The sequence below is a fragment of the Saimiri boliviensis genome, chromosome 18, assembly GCF_048565385.1.
Source record: "Saimiri boliviensis isolate mSaiBol1 chromosome 18, mSaiBol1.pri, whole genome shotgun sequence".
NCBI classification, from domain to species: domain Eukaryota; kingdom Metazoa; phylum Chordata; class Mammalia; order Primates; family Cebidae; genus Saimiri; species Saimiri boliviensis.
In genome coordinates, this window is record NC_133466.1 from 19,898,307 (window position 1) to 19,921,617 (window position 23,311).

The following is a 23,311-nucleotide window of genomic DNA, read 5'->3' on the forward strand; positions in this document are numbered from 1 at the left end:
TAAATTTTCAAACAAAAGAGTCATTTGTAAGGGGTCCATCTGCTTGCCTACTCTTAAAGGGTCAAGATTTAGGAGTTTAGAAATTTGTGGTGAAGCAGAAGAATTTAGCTAAAAGTTTGGTAATGATGAGTTAGCAGGTATTTTGTCCAGATTGGTTACTGGGTACAAACGGCTCAGCTAATCAATCATTACTGAGACAAAGAATAAGAATTTGGAGGGTCGGAGCCTGGCCTTGTCTAAGGTAAACAAAGTGTCATCTACAAATCTTATCTAAGTCAAGTCGAGAAGGGTGGTACTGACGTGAGGGGCAGAACTCAATTCTGGAGGCAGGATTTAGGCACCAGACCAAACTGAAAACTAGCTAAAACAGGGACATAACAGAGGCAGCTTTCTATTAAAACATTCACCAGTGTGCCATGTTAGTTTACCATTGCCACGGTAGCACTCAAAAGTCACCACCATTCTCCATGGCAAGAACCTAATGATCCAGGTATTATCACTCATTTCCTAGAGATTTATGTATAATCTTCCCCTTAATTTGCATGTGATTAAAAGTAGGTATGAGTATGACTGCAGAACTGCTCTGAGCACTCTGCCTATGGAGCAGCCCCGCTCCACAAGCAGTATTCTTTGATGCTACCAGATGCTGCGGTTTCAATTAAAATTGTCTAACACCTCTGGCTAGCACTTGAATTCTTTCCCGGGCAAACCAAGAACCCTCCTGGACTAAGCTCCAGTTTAGGAGCTCACTTGCCCTCCATCAGCTCCTTGTTATAAGCCCTTATTTTGAATCCTAAGGAGTGGGGGAACTCCCTACTGTCAGCTGTTTTCCAGGAGCACAGGACTCAGGGAAAGTTTAACATTGTCAGCACCTGGTTTCCATAAGCTTTTCAGAAGGTTTTGACTTTTGTGCTGGTTATGTAGCAAGAATATGCCTATAAGATAAACCATGTATAAGAAACTCCTGTTGAGACTCCATTCTAAGCAACCGGTTTTGAGGTGTTCTGTACAGCTATCAGTGGTCCACTGCTCAAGACATAAGGTGTAGGCTGGGCACACACCTGTAATCCCAGCACTTTGGGAGCCCGAGGTGGGTGGATGGCTTGAGGTCAGGAGTTCGAGAACAGCCTGATCAACATGGTGAAACCCTGTCTGTACTAAAAATACAAAAATTAGCTGGGAATGGTGGCTGGTGGCCGGCGCCTGTAATCTCAGCTGTTCGGGAGGCTGAGGCAGGAGAATCGCTTGAACCTGGGAGTCAGAGATTGTAGTGAGCCAAAATTGTGCCACTGCAATCCAGGCTGGGCAACAGAGCAAGACTTCCTCTCAAAAAAAAAAAAAAAGGAAAAAGAAAGAGAGAGAGAGAGAAGGTATATACTGTAGAAAACTCTACAGAAGCTTGGATGTGGTCTAGGCCTTTCAGACCACTTGCTGTGAGATAGCTTTTATCTTAGATGTACATTTTTTACTATAATGTTGTTGTGTTATGTCCTTGACCTGCAATAAGCCGTAGATTGGTAATCATTGACAGTTGAGGTCTGTGAGTTTTCCCTACCATTCAAACCTGAACTGTGACTGCAACTCCTTGATCTTGAGTTACTTTTTTGCAATTGTGATTATGTATTATAGAAACCATCTATCTTTTTTCACTTCCCCAAAGTGATCATAATACATCCATAATATTTTCCTTGCCACAAGAATTCTTCTTGATCTCCCATTGCTTTTTTTTTTTCAGATGACTCATTCTTGCCATCTAGATGCACTAGAAGAAGAAGAAAAAAAAAAAAAAGCCAAAGGGCAGAAATTCAGAACGTCTGTGGCAGGGGGAGAGGGAGTCCTAACAATATCTGTAGGGGGTCACTATGGCAAATTGCTCTGTGTGGTGAAGATCATCAGTTTCTTTTGATCCTTGCTTCAGGATCCAGCCTTCTCTTCTGATAGTCCTTTGTGTGGAATGGCCACTTGCAACAGAGCAAATGTAAGATTTTCTATATGCCACTGTTTGTTTTTAAAGGCCATCAATTCAGGAAAGCCAGAATGAAAATATCTGTTGGCTCTTTGTTCACCTCTCTTTAAATTAAGGTTTCAGCATATAAATTTTAAAAGAGAGATTTCAGCCCATGACATCCCCCAGTGCCTCTCCAAATTATTTCCACAAAAAAGTCACAAAAACACCTCACATTTTCCAGCTTGGGAAAACCATCCATTTATATTTGCTGCATTACATACCTCAATGATTACTTAGACTATGTTAGGATTATGATTACTTGTTACTCAACAGTCATTAGCTTGGTGTCAGGGGCAAAGCATGGTGGCAGTTTCTCTATGATTCTGATTCAATCTCAGCCTTAAGCAAGCACTGCTTCCCTGAGTCATGGGTGTCAAGACTTCTTGGTGATCCTGATCGGCACTCAGCTGCAGGTCAGGACCAGGGATTTATTCCTGCTACTCCCGTGAAGGCAGAGGGATTTGTTTGTTGTTTTGTTTTCTCTTCACTTTCTCCACTTACAATAGGTTTTCACAAGTGCCCCACAGGGACAAGGTCGTTGTCCTTCACCTAGTGGTTTAAGATTTTTGTTCCATAGGAGAGGAGGGAGAATGGATCTGGGGTTGGCTTTCTGCCCTCCTCGAGGCAACCTTTTACTTAAGCCAGCATCATCACACTGATCATCTTTTTTTAAAAATATACAAATTATTGCATTTTAGATTTTGGGCTACATGTGAAGAACATGCAAGATTGTTGCACAGGTACATACATGGCAATGTGGTTTGCTGCCTTCCTGCCCATCACCTATGTCTGACATTTCTCCCCATGTTATCCCTCCCCAACTCCCTACCCCACACTGTCCCTCCCCTAGTCCCCTCCCCAACAGACCCCAGCGTGTAGTGCTCCCCTCCCTGTGTCCATGTGTTCTCATTGTTCAACACCCGCCTATGAGTGAGAACATGCGGTGTTTGATTTTCTGTTCTTGCGTCAATTTGCTGAGAATGATGGTTTCCAGGTTCATCCATGTCCCTACAAAGGACAGGAATTCATCGTTTTTTTTTATGGCTGCATAGTATTCCGGTGTATATGTGCCACATTTTCCCTGTCCAGTCTTACTTTATGTCTATCTCTGCTCCCTAAGAAAAGTAGCTGGACACAATACAGAAAAGCATTTATTAGGTGAAAAAAATTCTAAAGGGAAAAAGGACAGTTTTTATTTTGAATAAACTAATTGCTAGGGCACAGGTGAGTAGAAAATATTATTTTAAAATAATAAAAGCAATTCAAGTCTCTAACAGCATTCACTAAATTTCTTTAACCTCGATTTTGGTCTCAGCCATATTAAGAAAAATTGAGAGAAGATATGCAACTAAATGGGTAAAATATTTAAAGTCATCATTTTCCATTTAATTTACATAAGATTTTAAAAACTAAATTGGATATTTAAACAAAGCTCACCAAAGTTTCATAAACTTTGGGTTAAATAGGTTATTTCTTTCACATTTGGGATAATCTGACATGGCAGACAGTTACTTTGAAACATAGCATATCATAGAGTTAACCAGTTAGAATAGCATATTGCTTACCAAGCTTATATTTTGATTAATGTGAGAAATTTCCACACTAAAATAGTCAAATGCATGACTTGACTTTTTTAGTTAATCAAGCAACTTGTTTACACATGTTTTCCAGAGACAGGCATTTGGGATTCAAGTCCTGGGGAAATATCCACAAGTAGAATCAGTAGTGAGCTTTTAATAATTCCGTTTAACAGAATAGCAGCAAATTAAAATAAATAAATGATTGTGACTGCCAGCAAGGAATAGTAACACAGATATTGCACTCTGAAAGACATATCCAGTTTGCACAAATAAAATACTTCTGGTTTTTTTAAAACCACTTATTTAAAGTTTTTTTTTTTTTTTTTTTGTGGTAATAGGGAATCACTCCATCAACCAGCCTACAGTGTAGTGGTGTGATCACAGCTTACTGCAGCCTCGACCTCCCAGACTCAAGCTAACTTCCTACCTCAGCCTCCCAAATAGCTTGGACTATATTTGCAGACTACCATGTATGGGTAATTTTTAAATTTTTTGTAATGATGTGATATTGCTATTTTGCTTAGCCTGGTCTGGAAATGCTGGGATCAAGAGACCCTCCTTTCTTGGTTTCCCAAAGTCCCAAGATTACAAGCTTCAGCTATCATGCCCAGCTATTTCAAGATTTTTGATGTAACATGTTTTGATTGCTAGAATTAATAAACTTGAACTATTACTATCAGTGTAAAAACAGAAATAGTTTCATGCTGTGGCTGAAATAGAGCAGCTCCTTTAGAGACCATCTAAACACATGTGGAGACATTACAGTTTCTGGCAGTGTATTGCCACCTACATATAATAACATATTCGAGGGGTTTAATATTGGCTAGTGTTGGGATGCTGCTCTTATAATAAGGTTCAGGTAAATTCCATGTATAGAAGCCTTTTTGGGCAGGTCAAAAACATATATGGGAATCTAACAAACTACTGTTTGAGTCATAGTCCTTTTTTATTATAGTTAGACTAATTCGTAAATGTCCCAGTCATACAAATTTATATTAATTTCTTACAGTAAGTGTAATTAAACTATTCTGAAGAGTTTACCTTTGTTTTGGACAAGAGAAACAAGTATAATAAATGCATTAAGAAGTAAATACAGTGCTACCTCCATATTTAGTTATGTCTAAATTGTAAATCTATAATGTTGAATTGCCTTTTATTATCACATACTCTTTGAGGAATATAATCTAGCCCACTTTACCCATCAAGTCTCTGGCAGCCAACCTGACATCATTATTATATCCATTGCTTCTTAAGCTCTTCCATTTATTGCAGTTTACATTTAAAGGGTCTCCATCATCATAAGAGATCAATAATAAAATTAAAAATAAAATGAGATCATACAGGTTTTCTTTCGTATCAAAATATTTCATATAACATGAAATTAGAAAATAAGGATGAGTTACATAGAAAAAAAATAAGTTCATTAAAAATAGTTTTCCTTTTCATACTGTCACATTTTTCTTTGCCTTTAACTTCTCTTGTGAATGTTTAAATCCCCGTTAAGCTCAGACAGAGCAAGAACAATTATGCCAGGAGGTATAAGGTGCTCTCATCAGGCTTACTAGAAAGAAGTAAGACACCCTCACTGCCTGACAGTTATCACTGGATTTACTGTCAGCAGCTGCTCACTGAAATGAAAATGTTTCCTGAATTCATCTCATGCCTACAATCTTCATCTTTACTCCCCAGTTCCTTTCCTAGGGGAATTGCAGGGATAAGTATCTCTCCTTTTTATAATGAACACTTTAAAGCTCACAGAGAAGCATGTCTTTTGCCTCCTCCCTAGGGAGTCATCTATCTCCTCTGCAGCACATTTTCACTGTTTTGTTTTAAAGAGCAAGGATTGGGTGCACTTAACTCAGTCAATTAGTAGGGTCAGATGCAATTGTTTCTGTATCCTGCAGTCTGTGCCTTCCCTACAAGATGAATGGCTTATAAATTCTGCATTCTTGTTTCTTGCTTTTGCTATCTGCCTCCTTAGAGAAAACCATTATCTGTTCAAAAGCACACTACAGGCATCGTAAAAATATGGTGAAAAATATTTTTATTGGCAATACTTGAACTATGTTAACTGAAACATGAGAAATTGAATGAACCATGCACTTTTTAAAACTTTAATGCTGTAGTTTACTTTGTTTGACCTCTCCAAGCCTCTCGTTGAAATATGATCCCCAATGTTTAAGGTGGAGCCTAATGGGAGGTGTTTGGTTCATGGGGGCAGACCTCTCATGAATGGAATTGGTGCCATCTTCAGTGATGAGTAAGTTCTTGTTCTATTAGTTCTGTGAGAGCTGATTGTTAAAAAGAACTTGGCACCTCCCCCATTGCCCTCTTGCTCCCTCTCTCTCCACGTGATCTCTGTATATGCTGGTCCCCATTCACCTTCTGCCATGAGTGGAGGGAGCCTGAGGCCTTCACTAGAAGCAGATACTGGTGCCATGCCTCTTGCATGGCCTGCATAACTGTGAGAACAACGAACTTTTCTTGTTTGTAAATTACCCAGACTCAAATATTCCTTTGTAGCAACACTAAAAGGACTAAGACAGAAAATTGGTATGGAAGAGTGGGATGTTGCTATAAAAATAGCAGAAAATGTGAATGTGATTTTAGAACTTGGCAAAAGATAGAAAGATTTGGAGTTCTGAAAAAAGACAAGAAGATTAGAGAAATTTTGGAACTTCTTAAATGGTAGTGACCAAAATGCTGGTAGAAACACAGACCAAGACCAAGCTGACAGGATCTCACATAGAACTGATTGGAAGCTAGAGAAAAAGTTACCGTTGTTAACCACAGAAAAAAACATGGTTGTATTGTTTGCATGCTCTAGGTCTTTGTGGAAGGCCAAGCTTAAGAGTCATGACCTAAAGTATCGAGTGGAAGAAATTTCTAAGCAGAAAATCCTTCAAAATATGTCAGATATAGGATCAAAGGAATGGCCTAAAGTTGTAATTTTAAAAATAAAGCAAAGTATAAAAATTTGGAAAACGTGCAGCCTGGGCATGCAATAGAGAAGGAAAGAGCATTTTTAAGAGGGGAATCCAGTGGTGCTGCAGAAAAACCGCTTGTTAAAAGGATTAGCATGACTAAATGGGAGCCAGGCACGAAAACCCAAGGTATTGGGGAAAAAGCTCCAAACACATTGCAGAAATTTTCAGATCTGCTCCTCCCATCACAGGCCCATATGGGAGGACAAAATGGTTTCAAAGTCTGGGACTGGAGCATCATTGCCCCATACCACCTTGGAATGCTGCTTCCTAAGTCCTGGCTGCTCTGGCTCCAACCACTGCTTAATGCCCCCAGATGCTGCTTGGTCCTCTGCTCTAAAGCATAAGCTGAAAGCCTTGGCAGTATCCATATGGTGCTACGTCTGCAATCACTCAGAATGCAAGAGTGGAGGAGGCTTGCCTGCTTCCACTTAGATTCCAGAGGATATATCCCAACGCCTGGTTAACCATGCAGAATTCTGCTGCTGGGGCTGAGTCCTTGCAGAGAGAATCTACTAAGTTTATACTGAGTAGAAGAGTGCAGTTGCAGCACCCTCAGAGAGTCCCCACTGGGGCCCTGCTTAGTGGAACTATGGGAGCAGGACTGTGTAGACAACCCAGTAGCATGCACCATCAGCCTGGAAAAGCAGCAGGCGTTCAACTCAAACCCAAGAGAGCACCCATGTGGGCTGTGCCCAACAAAGCCATGGGACAGGACTGTCTGAGGGATTTGGAGTTGACCCCTCATAGCAGTGTACCCAGAGTGTGGAATATGAAGTCAAAGGAGATTATTTTGGACCTTTAAGATTTAATGTTTGCCCTCCTAGGTTTCAGACTTGTGTGGAGCCTCTTGCTCCTTTATTTTGGCCTATTTCTCCCTTTTGGGATAGAAATGTTTATTAAATGCTTACACAACCATTGTATCTTGGAAGTAAAAACATTGTTATTGATTTTACAGGGTCACAGCTATAAGGAATTGGCTTTGAGTCTCAGATGAAACTTTGAATATTGGACATTTGAGTTGATGCTGGAACAAGATAAATTTTTGAAGACTATGGGATGGAATAACTACACTGTATATGTAAGAAGGGATAAAATTCGGAGGTCCAGGGGTAGAATTGCTATAGTTTGGATTTTTTGACCCCTCCAGACCTTATGTTGAAATTTGATCCCTATGTTTTTAGGTGGGGCCTAAACGGAAGTGTTTGGGTCATAGGGACAGATCCTTGATGAATAGCTTGTTGCCATCCTCACAGTAATAAGCCCTCTTGCTCTATTAATTCCTGTAAGAGCTGGTTGTTATAAAGAGCTTGGTACCAGCACCCACCTCAGTGCCCTCTTTGCACATGACTGCTCTTCTTTACCTTCTGTCATGAGTGAGGACAGCCTGCAGCCTTCACTGGAAGAGATGCTGGTGTTATGCCTCTTGTACAGCCTGCATAACTATAAGACAAACAGGTTTGTTTCCCTTAGCATTGACTCAAAGACTCCAGTCTTCCTTGATAGCAGCACTAAAAGGACTAAGACACTGGCTCTTCAAGGGGAAGAAAGATTATCCTGGCTATCCTCAACATTCCAGGATGAAGAAATCTGGTAATACATTCAGGTTACCGGAATGCCCTCCAGTACAGCAGTAAGTCTTAGAATCTAGCCATCCTCTCACCTGCAAAGCTACTTCCTTGATAAAAATAAATAAAAAATAATAAATAGTAATAAAAAAAACCTTCCATAGACATGCTGGACTATTCCAGGAAAATGCTCAGGATCTAATTCCTGTTCTTTTTACACAATTTGCTTACTGAGATTTATCTCTTTTCATTTATACTTATGTGCTCATTCATATTCTCTCTCTCTCTCTCTCTCTCTCTCTCTCTCTATCTATCTCTCTCTCTCTCTCGCCACCCCTTCTCTGTCCCTCCCTCCCCCTCCCTATCTCTCTCTCCCACCTCTTCATCTCTCACTGTTATTTATTCTCCATAGTTCCATTCTGGATCTCCCACTAGACACTATCCTTGAGATAGTTTTATTTCAAAGACTCTCTGATCTCAAAATTTTTTTATCTATCTGCTATCTATAACTTCTTAGAGTAATTCTTAAAATAAAATAAAAAACAGGTAAGTATTCAGCTATCAGACACCATGTCATTTTAAGCCTTTACACAGTAAATTTAAACAGTAATTTTTTTTGTAATATACTCAGGAATTTTTCCTTAGTTACTCTGATTGATGAAATTAACTTTTAAGACAATTCTGTGAAGCTCTGCAATTTGCTCAACAATAGTTGCTGAATTTATCATCCTACCACCATATTTTCTTCACCTTGAGAAATTAAATATGACTATGCCGCCGGATGGTAACATAGTATAGTGTGAAACTAACTTATCAGTTGCCCGAAAAAGAAGGGAAAATTTAACTGAAGATTAAGTCACAGACATAATGTTTGCTTCATTTCTAAATATGTATCATCTGATTTGATGATCTGGTTTTGCCCTTATACAGGACTTAAATTATGTTATGGATTAACCACAGATATCAGCGTAGTTCCTATTCTATACTAAACAACTACATTGGTGAGAATCTGATGGAGAGTGGCCCACAGTGCTGTCTTTGTTTTTGTGGCGTATCCCAAGCCATTTTTCTCTGAGCGTAGAGACACATGCCCTTATGTATACCATCACCTCAGTCCTCAGCTATAAAGCAAGCTTGTCTTCACACCATTTGCCTTTTTTTCAGAATATCAAGTCAAAATAAAAAACAAATCATTTGGATGATTGACTTCTCCTTCAGTTAGGGCTCATCTGTGATTTTCAAAATATTAATAGGGGAGTCCTTCAAAATCTCTTCTATGTGCTGATAAGAACATGGCACTCCACTTGCAGAGAGTCATTTATTGGAGGCTGGTATCCTCTATGAGCTGGTTCCAGATTTCATTATAGAGAAAAATTATTTCATAATCTGTAGGATATCAGAAATTCCTTTTCAAGTTTTAGTCTGGATAAAATTTTCATCTCTTTGTTCAGCAATTTTATTAATGTAAGTACATTAAAAGAGCAGAGATTTGGACATGTGATCTAACTCTCCATCTTCCCAGGTAGTACTCACTACATTTTGTATTTATTACAAGTGAATGCCAGTGGAATGCAACTTCTTTTGCTTTAGAAGATAACCTTTTAGCAATGTCAAGTTTCCAGGTACAACTGAGAGATATTTAACACATTATTATTTCCACCAAGATGGGGAAAATTTCCTAGAGCTCATTTCTTTTGACAGCAGAGAAGTATCCAAGTTATTCCAGAAAATAAAGCAAAGTTTTCCTCAATTTCTGTATTATATGATACTGCTGTTTCCAAAAATTAAATTCCCACAACAACCTAGAAAGTTTAGAGATCTCTATTTGATTTTTCCATCTTGCTAAGTATTCTTCAAATCAAATATTAGTTGTCCCTGTCACTCAGAATGAAGAAAAACGGTGTTAATGAGGACCTGGAGAAGTAAACCGTCTACTGCCTTTCCAGACTCCAGAACTATAACAAATAAACTTCTGTTGTTTATAAGCTACCCAGATTCTGAGGTTTTATTGTTGCAGCCCAGGTGGACTAAAGCAAGGTTACTTTTAGCTTTTTACATACTTTTTCCTTTATCTTTTTACATATGTGTTTGTGTATATGTATCTGTGAGATAGAAAAAAACTGTTACTATTCATCATAGAGTTAATATATTAAGAGTTTAAACCTTTCTACAAAACTTTAATTCAAGTTTTAGTGAGAAAGTAAAGTAAAATGAATGTATATAAAACAACTCTTCATAGAGGACATCTGTTCTAGCAGGTGAGAAACTGATAGCTATGTGCTGCACTGAGGAGGTAAGTGTAACTGGCATACTCAGTAGCATCTTCATATACTTCTTTTGGAGAAAGCTCATCAAACCAAGTATGGCTTACTGACTAAGGCCATTGCTTGCGATCCTGCCTCATTTATCTTCCTTGTGTTGTTGTTTTTCCAGGTAACGCTCTCCTTTTTATTACTAGGTTTTTATTTTCCATCTCTGTATTCCTCGGTAGAAGAGAAAGCAGAAATGAGCTGGAATCCAATCTTTACTGACTTTTCTACTGAAAATATGTAAGTGTCCTCCAATACGATGTGTTGTATAAAAAATTGCTAACCCTAAAATAATTGTCATGAAAACCTGACCTTCCTATTAAGAGATAGTTTTACCAAAGCATCAAAAATAAATTTAGTTCCAATAAAATGCTTGATCTTTATGCATGCATGCAGGCCAACTACTGGATCTCCAGGCAGTGACCATGAATAATACTTTTGTTTTTTGGCCTTGAACCTATTACATATGTTCTAGCCATTGCTTCTTCCCAGTGGAAATACTGATTTTCTCATGAAAAACAAACATTTCCTTCAATGAGGAAATGTTATGTGCCTCATTAAGAAATACTTTGGTCTGAATGTTTGTGACCCCACCAAATTTATGGGTTCAAATCCTAACCCCCAAGGTGATGATAAAAGGAGATGGAGATTTGGGGGAGGTGATTTGGCAATGAGAATGGAACCCTCATGAAGGGAATTAGTATCCTTATGAATGAGGAATCAGAGAACGAACTTGTCCCTTTCACTAGACAAGCACACAGCAAGAAGACTCCTTCTAGGAATCATGAAAGGGATCCTCACCAGACACTTCATTGGCAGATGTCTTGATCTTGGACTTCCCAGCCTCCAGAACTATAAAAAAATAAATTTCTGTTGTTTATAAGCTACCCAGATTATGGGGTTTTGTTAGGGCAGCACAGATGGACTATGGCAAGGGTACTTTTAGCTTTTTCCATATATTTTTGTTTCTGTATATGTGTGGGGGAGACAGAAAAAATGAATTTGTTATCATTCATCATAAAGTTAAAATGTTTTAAGAATTTAAACTTTTCTACAGAAACGTAATTCAAGATTGTGTGAGAAGATTTGGGGTATTGAAGAAAAGATAAAGAAAAAAATGGTTAAAAATTATTTGTTTATTTATTTATTTATTTATTTATTTATTCATTTATTGTCTCTCTTAACTTTCTCTTCTCCTGCTCATCACATATATTTTAAAGACATAATAAAAATCCTGAGTATTAGTTATTCTTCTCAAGTGTACTTTAATGACTGAATATGCTGTATGAAAATAACCAAAATGTTAATTGTCAAAAGTTTTCCATTTTAGATATTTCAACCTTTAAATATTGTTGTCAATGTGAAATAGGTTTGGGTAGACAAATTAGTAGTTATTGTAGATATGAACATAATCATTTGTGTTTGCATAAACACAATATATAAAAGATCATCTCCTGTAAGCCAGAATGTTAATCAAAATAATTTTAATTAAGTATTCATATGTAACTTGATTGAATATATCTGATTAAATAGCTGAATTTAAATAAGTGAATGCTAGTATTAAATCTTAACCTAACATTCCTTTCACTGAAAGAATATTATGTTTTGAAAATTAAAGTGCCACAGGATGGAATTTTTGCATTACTTTATCAAATATATTTAATTTGAGAGTAATTTGCTTTATAAGGAAAGCTAAAGTAATGTACTATAAATCTTCCATTTCAATCAATTCTCAGATATCCTGATTTAGTGAGATAAATGGAAATTTTGTATTCTGGCAGAAATAATTATTAAGTTCAGCACTACACTTTCCAGTGTAGAAGATGATTAGATCAAACTCCTATTAGTTTCCTCATCTGAATTGTCTAATTGAATTTTTTATATGAGAAAACAACAACAACAACAACAACAACAAAATCATAAATACTTAAAGGAGGATTTCCTCTTTCACTATATATTTAGTTCATTCAAACAAAAAAAACTATGACTTACAGAAAAATGAAACAACTACAATTTCTGTTTTATTTAGTCAGCGATATTTCAAATAACTATTTTAGGCTGAATTATGCAGATCAGTTTACAAGGTTTCCATTTGGATTTATGTGTCTATACATGGCCTCTACAGCTCTCTACATTTAAAAACATTTTACCATATTTGTTGAGTCAAGAACTAATTGGTGTCGTAAATAATGTACACACTTGCCATATTTTCCACTTGGATAAGTATCTTTATTTTTCATCTGGTTTCAGATGCTGTCCTGCTTGTGTGCCTCCGGGGAAACAATACTGCCAGCTGCTTGAGCCTAGAAAAGGACATGACTTTGATAAATGAAAAGAAAGTTTATGGTAAGTAGTTTTCATGTACCATATATTAGAAGGTGGTTTCTTTCAGTGTGTTTAGACATGATATTAGCAAGAGCTGATATATTTCTAAATGTGATGCTGAATACAATTTTCTCAAAACAATTAGTAGTTTTTCTAATAATAACAATTGCTAGCTTGAAAGTGCAGGGATGTTCATGCTGAAAAAGACACAAAAAAGATAATCATTTCCAGAAATATTCTGATCTAAATATTCTGAAATTGATCTTACTAACCAGTGTGCTGCTACTCACTGTTATGCCATAAATGGAATACAAATGTAGAAAATATAGACAACTTTCTATTGGCCGGCTAAACAGGTCCCAAGATCCCATTGTTTTTGCTTTGTTTTTTTTTTTTTGCATATATACCTACAAATATATGCAAATGAAATTATCTGTCTGTGTGTGATATATACTTGTGATATATCACACACACACAGACATATATATCTCATATATTAATAAATATATACACATACACATTTATAAAGAAGAGAGGTTTTTCTCACAGTTATGCAGGCCATACAAGAGGCATGGCACCAGCATCTGCTTATATCACACACACACACACACACACACACACACACACACACACACGGAAGGAGAGAGAGAGACAGAGAGAGAGTCTATTCTCATTATTTGTTATACTTACCTTCTATAAAGTTGCCATGAATGTTGGATTAGTAAACATTGAGCGAGTGCTCTTAGGAGAAATACAGAGTTAGTTTTCTGTGAGCCTCTGATCACAAAGTTTTTCTCAACTGATTAATACCTAACCTATGTATGTTTCTCTTTAAAGAAACCTTATCTAGTATATATTTTGTTGATTTATTAACAGTAAACTCATGACCAACAGCTTATCTTGCCTAAACCACGCTTACGTAACATATTTTCTCCATAAGGCACACACAGCTTTCTTGCCTTTGGGAACACTAGACATCACTTCGGATTTATGTTTTGGGCCATGTTAAACAGAAAAATCACCAACAAAAGGCACAAAACTGTAAAAACATTGCCATTAAGTAGAACATGAACAGAATACTTCTTTACAATATGGTTGGAACAAGAAGGCAGACAGACAGTTACCTAGTTCAAACTCTGGTGGGAATGTATACACTGACCATCTCAAATTTTTCACTGGTCTGCAAATGTCTGCAAATGACCATGATCAAACAATGAATATTAATTTTAGGGTTGCAAATAAGTTTTAATAAGTGAATTCGCAAATACTAAATCTACAACTTATAAAAATTGACTATATTTATAATATATACAAACACGGTCATTTAAACATAGTAATTGTTTGTATTCATAATTATACATTAAAGATAAGATTATATGAATCAAAGAAAATAAAATTTCAAGCTATAATCAGGAAGAAGACATTTGCATCAAATATAATCAAAATATAATTGAGAATAAAATAAAATATCCTACAAATAAAGTCACCTCCCATTTTTTAAAATGTACGAATAATATGAATAGGCCCTTTTATATCTGATATAACCAAATAAATATAAGGTCAACTTAAATCAGTAATAGAGAAATTTAAGTGAAGTCAGTGAAATTCCATTACATAATCTAAAACAGTGAAAAAAAATACAGGTATAATGGTATCACATGATAGTGAGGTAATGTAGTAACAGACACTCTCACTTTGTAAAATAGAAAGAAAAATCCTTGGAAATCAAAATGTTACTAATGGTAAACTTAAACATGCAATTATCCTGCATTCAGAAATGATTCTCCTTAGCATGTTCATTCAAGAACTCTTAGCACTACATACTAATGTATTATGTTTATTCATAGCCGAATAATTAAATATATTATGTTGGAATAGAATACTATATGGTTCAGAAAATGAAAGTAAAGTATGATTGAACATGGATTTATCTCTGTACATAATATTGAGCAAACATATCAAGTCCAAAAACTAAACACTATGTTATCATTTATATAACATTCTAAAAGGAACATATATAACATATATTTTAACAACACAAACACATGTATCCACTGAATCTAAAATTAAAAAAAAAATAACCAAAACGGACACTTTTTTTTTTTTTTTTTGACTTAGTCTTGCTCTATTGCCAGGCTAGAGTAAAGTGGCATGCTCTCAGCTCACTGCAAACTCTGCCTCCCAGTTCAAGCAATTCTCCTGCCTCAGCCTCCAGAGTAACTGGGACTACAGACACATGCCACCATGCCAGGCTAATTTTTTGTGTTTTAGTAGAGACGTGGTTTCACCATGCGTGTCGGCCAGGATGGTCTTGATCTTCTGACTCTGGAGTCCCAAAGTGCTGGGATTATGGGCATGAGCCACTGTGCCCAGCCAACCATTTTTGATGTTTGACTTCTAACAATGTTCAAGCCTTTCCCGGCTCCTCATAACATTTAGCATCACACTTGAAGCTGATTGGCAAGTTTCTGGGCTTCCTCTATTGGTGACTGTGAGAATTTCAAACCATTCAAACCAAGGTAGGGAAACCACCCTGGCTGCAGCACTTAACCGCAATAAAACCAGAGCCACCTGCCCCTACTCACTCTTCTTTCACTTGGGATCTAACCTGAGCACTTTTTCTTGGGGAATTGGTTTGCAGTTACTCTGGAGACATAAACTCTGACATCTATTGGTCCCTGTGTATCATTCTTCCAGGCATCTATATATTTCTGAGGAAGGTGGAAGCCATTGAGGGACTCACAGTTTCCAGCAGGGGGTGCCAGGAGCCCAGGTAAGACATATTCTAATTAATGGTGTAAGAGTATACATCCATTTTACTACCTTTATGTAAACTTGGTGAATATAGTTTTTTAATTTTATTATAATTTTAGTATTTTTATTATGAAAACTACACTTAGTAAGTTTGCAAAAGGGTAGTAAAATCTAAATTAATGAACAGATTAATTTTGGCTAATTAAATGTAAGTTATAACTACATGCTTGCATTTAAGATTTTAAATAAACTTATCTGTAAGGGAAGGTGTAGACCTTTAAAATAAATGCACTGAAGAAACAATCCATTTTCATATGCCTTATATGAGGAACATAGCCTTCAAGCTACAATTTTTATCCACACCATCTGTTCTTATTTAATGAGAGCATATTTGATCTGAATGATGTGGATAATTACTTCAATCTTTCATTTCAGTTGCCATTTGCAAGCACAGTTCTAAAAAGACAAAATGAAAATAAATAGGCCCTATTTGGGAAAAAGAATGGAAGTCTTTATTTCTTCAACAACTTTCAATTATAGCAATAGTTTTGCTTTCAGTAATCAATGTTTATTTTATTTATTTTTTTTTAAAAAACACAAAGATCCTGCTCTGATATTCAAAATGTAACAAGTTATAATTTTTGACATTTTAAAATTTGGAATATGTGTATGTCTCCTTTCAAAGTTTAAATTGTATTAATGCTTAATTTTATTTAAAGGGTAAAATAGAAGGTTGTCTTTAGTTTTGAAAATACATATGCCATTATCAAAAGTAAAGAATAAAAATTATCAGGACAAATTGAAACAAAGTTTAAGTTGAGATTTCTCAAAATAAGAGTGAATCCTCAGGGGAAAAGGAGGCACGTTCTATAATTCCAAGCAGGGTCTTAGAGCCAGTAGTATAAGATATGTTCAGTAGTGAATTAAATAGGATTGAGATTAAGTAAGGTCCTGAAACTAATGGGTTATTCCTAAATCTCTGCCTGTATAATGCATTTAAATACAGAAAGAGATCCTGAAGCTTTAGAGATCTGTTATGTACTGAATGGCTGTGTTCTCCCGAAATTCATGTTGAAGTCCTAACCCCCGCTGCAATATTCTAAGGAGACACAGCTTTTGAGCGGTAATTAGGATTATATGAGTTTCAGGAGAGTCAGGTCCTTATAGGATGGGATTACTGCCCTAATAAGAGACACCAGAGTGCTTCCCCTTCCTCTCTATCTCTCTATAGCATGTGAAGACCCAGCAAGAAGATGACTCTCCGCAAGCCAGAGAGAGAATTTTCCCCAAATAGGACCATACTGGCACCTTGCTCTTGGATTTTCAGACTTTGCGACTGTAGGAAAATACATCTTTGTTATTTAAGCCACCCAGCCTATGGTATTTTGTTATGGCAGCTAGAATTGACTAAGGTAAGACATTAATAGGTTTTGTCACCTCCATTTTTGTTTTGAATGTTGCTAGACACTAAGATATCATCATAGACTTCAGGGTCCTCAAGATTGGAGAATAATAAAAGAAATAAAAAGTTATTCTAAATTAATTTTCTAGAATTGGAGGAAAGGATCATCATACATAAACATAGGAAATAATTTCATTGTGTTTGTAGAATTTATAGTATGATAGAATTTATTTAACAATAATTACAAACATAATGAAGCTTATATCTTGTTTTGTAGAAAATGTATAAAAATCTAAACTATAACTTTGGTTATATTTATTATATAAATAAATATTGTTGCTTCAACTTTAAATTTTTAACCCATCAGATATGTGTTAGGATTTTAAGAACTTGACTGTAAGGTTCCATATTTTTTATTTATTTCTGTACACAGAAAGCTAATTATTAATTAGGCACTGATTTCTATAGAAGTATTTTAGCATTTCTCTGTAATGCAAACTAAAGTTATTTCAGTAATAATATAGTTTGTAGCTGTACTTTTATATTTTATGAAGATGCTTAAATTCACAGGCTACATATTTTTGAAAGGCAACTGAATTCATTCAATTTATCAAAGAAAAAGCCCAGTGAAATAGCTCAGATTAACATGAAAAGAAATGCCAGTACCATGGATAACAAAGAAACATTCAATTTAGTAATAAAGCATAACAAACCATCATTACCAATAGTGACACTATTTTTACTGCAATGTTAGGGAAGACTTTTGAAGACACAATAACTGGCTTATTATTATCTGAATCATTATGAATAAATTACCAAATAATCACATATCCTAAGGAATACTGTAATATACTGAATGTTTGTTTTTGCAAAATTTGCATGTTGAAATATATGATAAATTACTTTTGACTATAGTCATCCTGTTGTGCTAGCAAATACATGATGTTACTTATTCTATCTAACTCTATTGTTATCAAATATCTAAAAGAGTGGAATTGAAATGTTCCTAAAACAAAGAAATGATAAGTGCTGGGGGTGATGGAAACTCCAGTTACCCAATGTGAGTATTACACATTGTATGCCTGTCTCAAAACATTACATTGTAGCCCACAAATATATATATACATAGTATGTAACCATCAAAATTAAAAATTTATAAATATCTAATGTGGGGGAGGTGCAGCCTTTAGGAGGTAATTAGATCACTAGGATGGAGCCCACATGATTGGGATTAGTACCCTCATAAAGGAGAATGCAGAGAAGTTTCTCAGTGTCTTTTTAAAATGTGAGGACACAATGAGAAGACTGACATTTATGAACAAAAAAGTGAACCCTTGCCAGATCCAGAATCTGCCAGTGCCTTGGTCTTGGACTTTTGAGCCCCCAGAACCGTGAGAAATAAATGTGTGCTGTTAAATCTTCATTATTCTGTTATATTAGTTTGAACAGACTACGAAAAAAACTAAAAGTATATTTTAAAAAAACCCACTATGCAATCACTTTATAAAATCTTTTCTAATTTGGAAGACTTTCCAAATATTCATTCAGACATCTTGAGACCAGGTTTTAAATGGTTTTCCCCTCATTTATGAAATTACTAACAAAATAACCTCCTGAAAACAAAAGAGAAGGTTTTCATAGTGCATAAAATATATTTTATTAAGAATAGATATTAATAATAAAAGATAACTTTTAAAAGATGTTTTTGTTGAGATTAGTCATTAAGCATTGTATGCCAAAAAAAATTTGGCCTTTTATTTGTGGAAATGGCCTCTATATTTCTGGAAGTACAGCTGTAAAATATTAAAAGTAAATTGAGCTAAAGGTATTAGTTTCCAGTACTCATGCTGCCGAAGCATTTAGTAGCATATTAAATCATAGTTTGAATAATTTACGCATGGCAATTGCCATGATGTGGTGTGTCCTTTGTGAGTACAGCCAGCATTTTTCATTAGGTTTTCAGGCTTAATTTCAGGAAATAAATTCAAGTTTAAAACTTAGGACACCTAATTCTAATTTAAACCTTAAGCCAATAAAATAAGTCACACTGTTTTAGTTGAGTCAAGTGCTACTGGCCTTCCTCAGCATTTTACAATAGCAGCTCCTAATTCTAAGTGGCCTGGTTTGTTTGAGACACTGTATACATTCAGCGTATTTAAGTTCTCTCTTTATTGCATATTTTTGTTTTGTTTAATCTGAAAAATATACAGATCTAAGTAACTTCATAAAAGTTAAAGATTTGGTTAAAAAATATTTTCAGAAAGAAAAGGTAAAGTCATGACTCTCATACAGATACAAAAATGAATAAGCATTAAAGATTTTATTTAACTCATTCAGTGAGGGAAGAAGTTTGATATTATAAGTGGGAAAAAAGAATGAAAAAATTGGGCATATTTATACAAAGCTGTAAAATAGCTCAAGAAAATAAACAGAGTTAATATCAGATAACCAACAGGGTGTGCTGAATGCAGAAAATGTATAGTTGAAAATCAGCACAAACTCAGTCAAATATTAGAATTCGATGATTTAGAGAGGATATCATCGGAAAATGCATAGTTCCCACTGAAACATATTTTTTTCTACATTCTTTTGTCACTAACACCAAAATAATATTTGTGATTTTTATCCATCTAACTGAGATGCTCTGGTTGTTCAAATTAAAGGGCCCCCTCATTGTTCGTGTTCTGAGTGTTGAAGTGGTTGATTAAAACAGCTGTAAATCAGCTAGGCACTGCTTATGCTTGTAGTATCAGAGCTTTGGTAGGCCAAGGCAGAAGGACCACTTGTGGCCAGGAGCTCAACACCAGCTTGGGTAATACAGGGCGACCTCATCTGTACAAATAACAATAATAACAATAATAATGATAATAAAAGGAAAGAAACCAGATGTAAATCAGTTCAGATTAGGCCAGACTGCATGTCAATAGAACTCTGACTCACAAATTCAATAGTAACCAGTGCAGGAATCCAAACTGCAACCTGTGAAGCAATCAACCAAGAGTCAGAAGTAATCTACATTGCCATCGTCTCTGCTTTTCGGTTTCACAACCAATTCATAAGCAAATGAAGAATCCCAAACAGGTTTCTTAAGCCAATTGCACAGGATTGTCTATTTCTAGTTAGCCTGCCTTCCGTTTCCACACTCCAACAACCTCCAATATGAGCATACCTGGAGACTTACCTTCTCTCCCTCTAGCAGGCGTCCCCAAACTTTTTACACAGGGGGCCAGTTCACTGTCCCTCAGACCCTTGGAGGGCCGCCACATACTGTGCTCCTCTCACTGATCACCAATGAAAGAGGTGCCCCTTCCTGAAGTGCGGGGGGAGGCCGGATAAATGGCCTCAGGGGGCCGCATGCGGCCCGAGGGCCGTAGTTTGGGGACGCCTGCAAAGTTTCCTGACTCCCCTGCCTGCCTCTGAGGAGTAGCCAGATGCAAGGGATGGTGGCTGACTCCCTTGCTACAGCAAGCTTTGAATAAACAGCCTCTGTTCTCATGTGGATGGGGTTTGCTTATTTCCACACCTCCCAACTGAATAATAGTAAATAATAGTGACTTAGAAGAAGAAGAAAACTGAAACAGTTTAACATTTTCTCAAAAACTTGCTTTCGAAGCATATCGTTTTTCTTGAATGACAATCTACATGTTTTAAATCACACAGATTCTGTAGATGTGTACAGAATACATCTATGTGTAGTCTGATGATTCAGAAATTTTCAAACTAAGCAAGTATGACCTAAATATTGCTTCTTTGGAAAGAGAGGATGTTTTTATCTATCTGATTGTATTAGTTCATTCTCACACTGCTATAAAGATACTGAGACTGGACAATTTATAATCAAAATAGGCTTAATTGACTTACAGTCCCACAGGGCTGCGGAGGCCTCAGGAAACATACAATCATGGCAGAAGGTGAAGGGGAAACATGGCAAGTCTGACATAGTGACAGGTGAGAGAGAGCACAGGGGAAACTGCCAATTTTAAAACCATCAGGTATGTCTCATGAGAATTCCCTCATTGTCTCAATAACAGCATGGGAAAAATATCCTCCATGATCAAATCACCTCCTCTCGCTCCCTCCCTTGACATTGGGGAATTACAATTCAAGATGAGATTTGGGAAGGGACACAGAGGCAAACCAGTTCACTGATCAACGTGTAATATTTCAATAGAAGATTATAATTAGCTAATATTTAGGCTTTTACTAATATTGTATATCATTGTATATTAAAGTAAAATACTTTAATGCGGTATATACTTATTTCATTTCAAATATTTTTGTGGTGCTTATAGTCTTATGTTTTGTCATTCTGTATTTTCTTTATCTTGCCTTGTCTTTTTAAAATTCATTTATTTTAAAGGTCTGTTAAAATTAATATATTTTTCAAAGGACCAAATTTTTGGTTTTTTTAATTTCTAATTTTGTCTATGTATTTGTTTTTCTTCCCTTTAAAATTTTTATTTCTAGCTTTATGATTTTATCTCTTCTTTTCCTAATGTTTAAAATAAAAGCCTATCTTACTTAGTTGCAGTAATATGTTTTATATATTACTTTACTCCTATCCTATATATTTGACTTGCAGTGCCTCATTAGCATAATTTAAAAATATTTATTAATTTATATTGTTATTTGTTTGTACATAGGATATTTAATAACTGGTAATTTGGCCTTCAAATGTATACAATTTAGTTATTAATTTCTAATATTTTTATTGAGTCAAAAGAACATGAATAGCACATTCTTTCATCAGGATTTATTGAAACTTTTTAATGCACTAATATAGGCATTATTTTCAAACAATATGAACACCTGCTGAGAAAAGGCAACACATCAAAAGACAAACTTTTAGAAATTACCAAATTGAAAAATAATTAAGCATCTTTTAAGTACAATTGTAAGTTTCATCCTAAGTTGTCGAGCATAGATCCAGAATTCTTGACTTGCATGAGGTCTACATAAACATGGGGAAATGAAGAAATATATACATAATAAAATATTTTATTATAAAGTATACAAAATATTAGATCGCAGTAAGGGCAATGAATAAAAAGAGGCCACAAAGGTGCAGGGGTGAGATGTTATTTAAAATAGGATGTTTGGAAAATGTGTCACAGAGAAAATATATTTGAGAAGAAATGTAACATATACGTGAAAGCCATCTATGGAAATACACAAAAGAAGAGCTTTCAAAACAAAGACAAATGCAAACTAATGGTGTGTTCTATGCACTGGTGAAGGTTTTTAATAACAAATGTTGTAGGTGGGGTTAAAGAAAGACACCTGATTTGTATTGCTCTCTGAATGTTTGTATTGAAAATACTCTGACCAAGGTTAGTTTCAAGTTACCAACATGAAATCACTGAATACAGAGCTGGAAAAAAATGTACAGTAGCACACCATTGTATGGTGGTAGCTGGGACAACCATATTTTAGTCATGTTTTCACCATATAAATACAATAGTGTATATACAGATATGATAGATGTGAATAACATCCAGAATATAGTTAATAGTAAAATAGTAAATGATGAGTTTCAGATATATATATAATTAATGTTTTCCAATATAATTTTTTTATATTTTGTTTTATATAATTTAATATTTAATCCTGGCTAGATTTAATAACAGATATTCCAAGTTCTTGAACATTTAATAATCAACACTCATATGGAATTCTAGGACGTCACTGGTTGCAAGAGATCAAGGCAAGTCTTTGAGATGGACTGAGTGGATACAAAAAGTAAAGTTAGGTACATGAGCACTAGAACAGACAGGATTGGGTAAGCCCATATGTAGAATTTTGCTGTCATTCTAGATGGATAGGGAGATACTATAGTGTTTCAAGCTTAGAAGGGACATGATTATTATTTTTAATGGATCTTGCTGACTTCTATTTTGAAAATAGATTGAATTGTGGCAAATGCAAAACCAGTAAAAACATTTTAGGAGAGTGTTTCAGTAATCCAGAAAAGGTACTATACTTCTTAGATTAGGTGTAGTAAAAGAAATAATGGTCAATAGCCACGTTCTGGATATTTTTGGAAAGTAAAGAAAAAAAATTGCAAATGGATTGAGCACAGAGTGTGAAATTAAGAGGCAAGGATTTTGACCTTGAGCTTTTAGAAGAGTGACATTTTTATTAACTGAGATGGAGAAACAAGGGGTAGAACAGAATGATGTCATGTCAACATTTGAACATGCTAACTTGCAAATGGCACAAATGAAAATGTTGTGAAGGAGTTCAATTTATGAATTTGAGTTTATATGTTTAGATTACTAACTATAACTCCCAGATGGCTTTAGTGATAAAGACTTAATAGTAATGTAATTGCTGGGGAGTAAGACAGGCAGTTTTTGCACTAATTAGAAAATGTTTAATCAT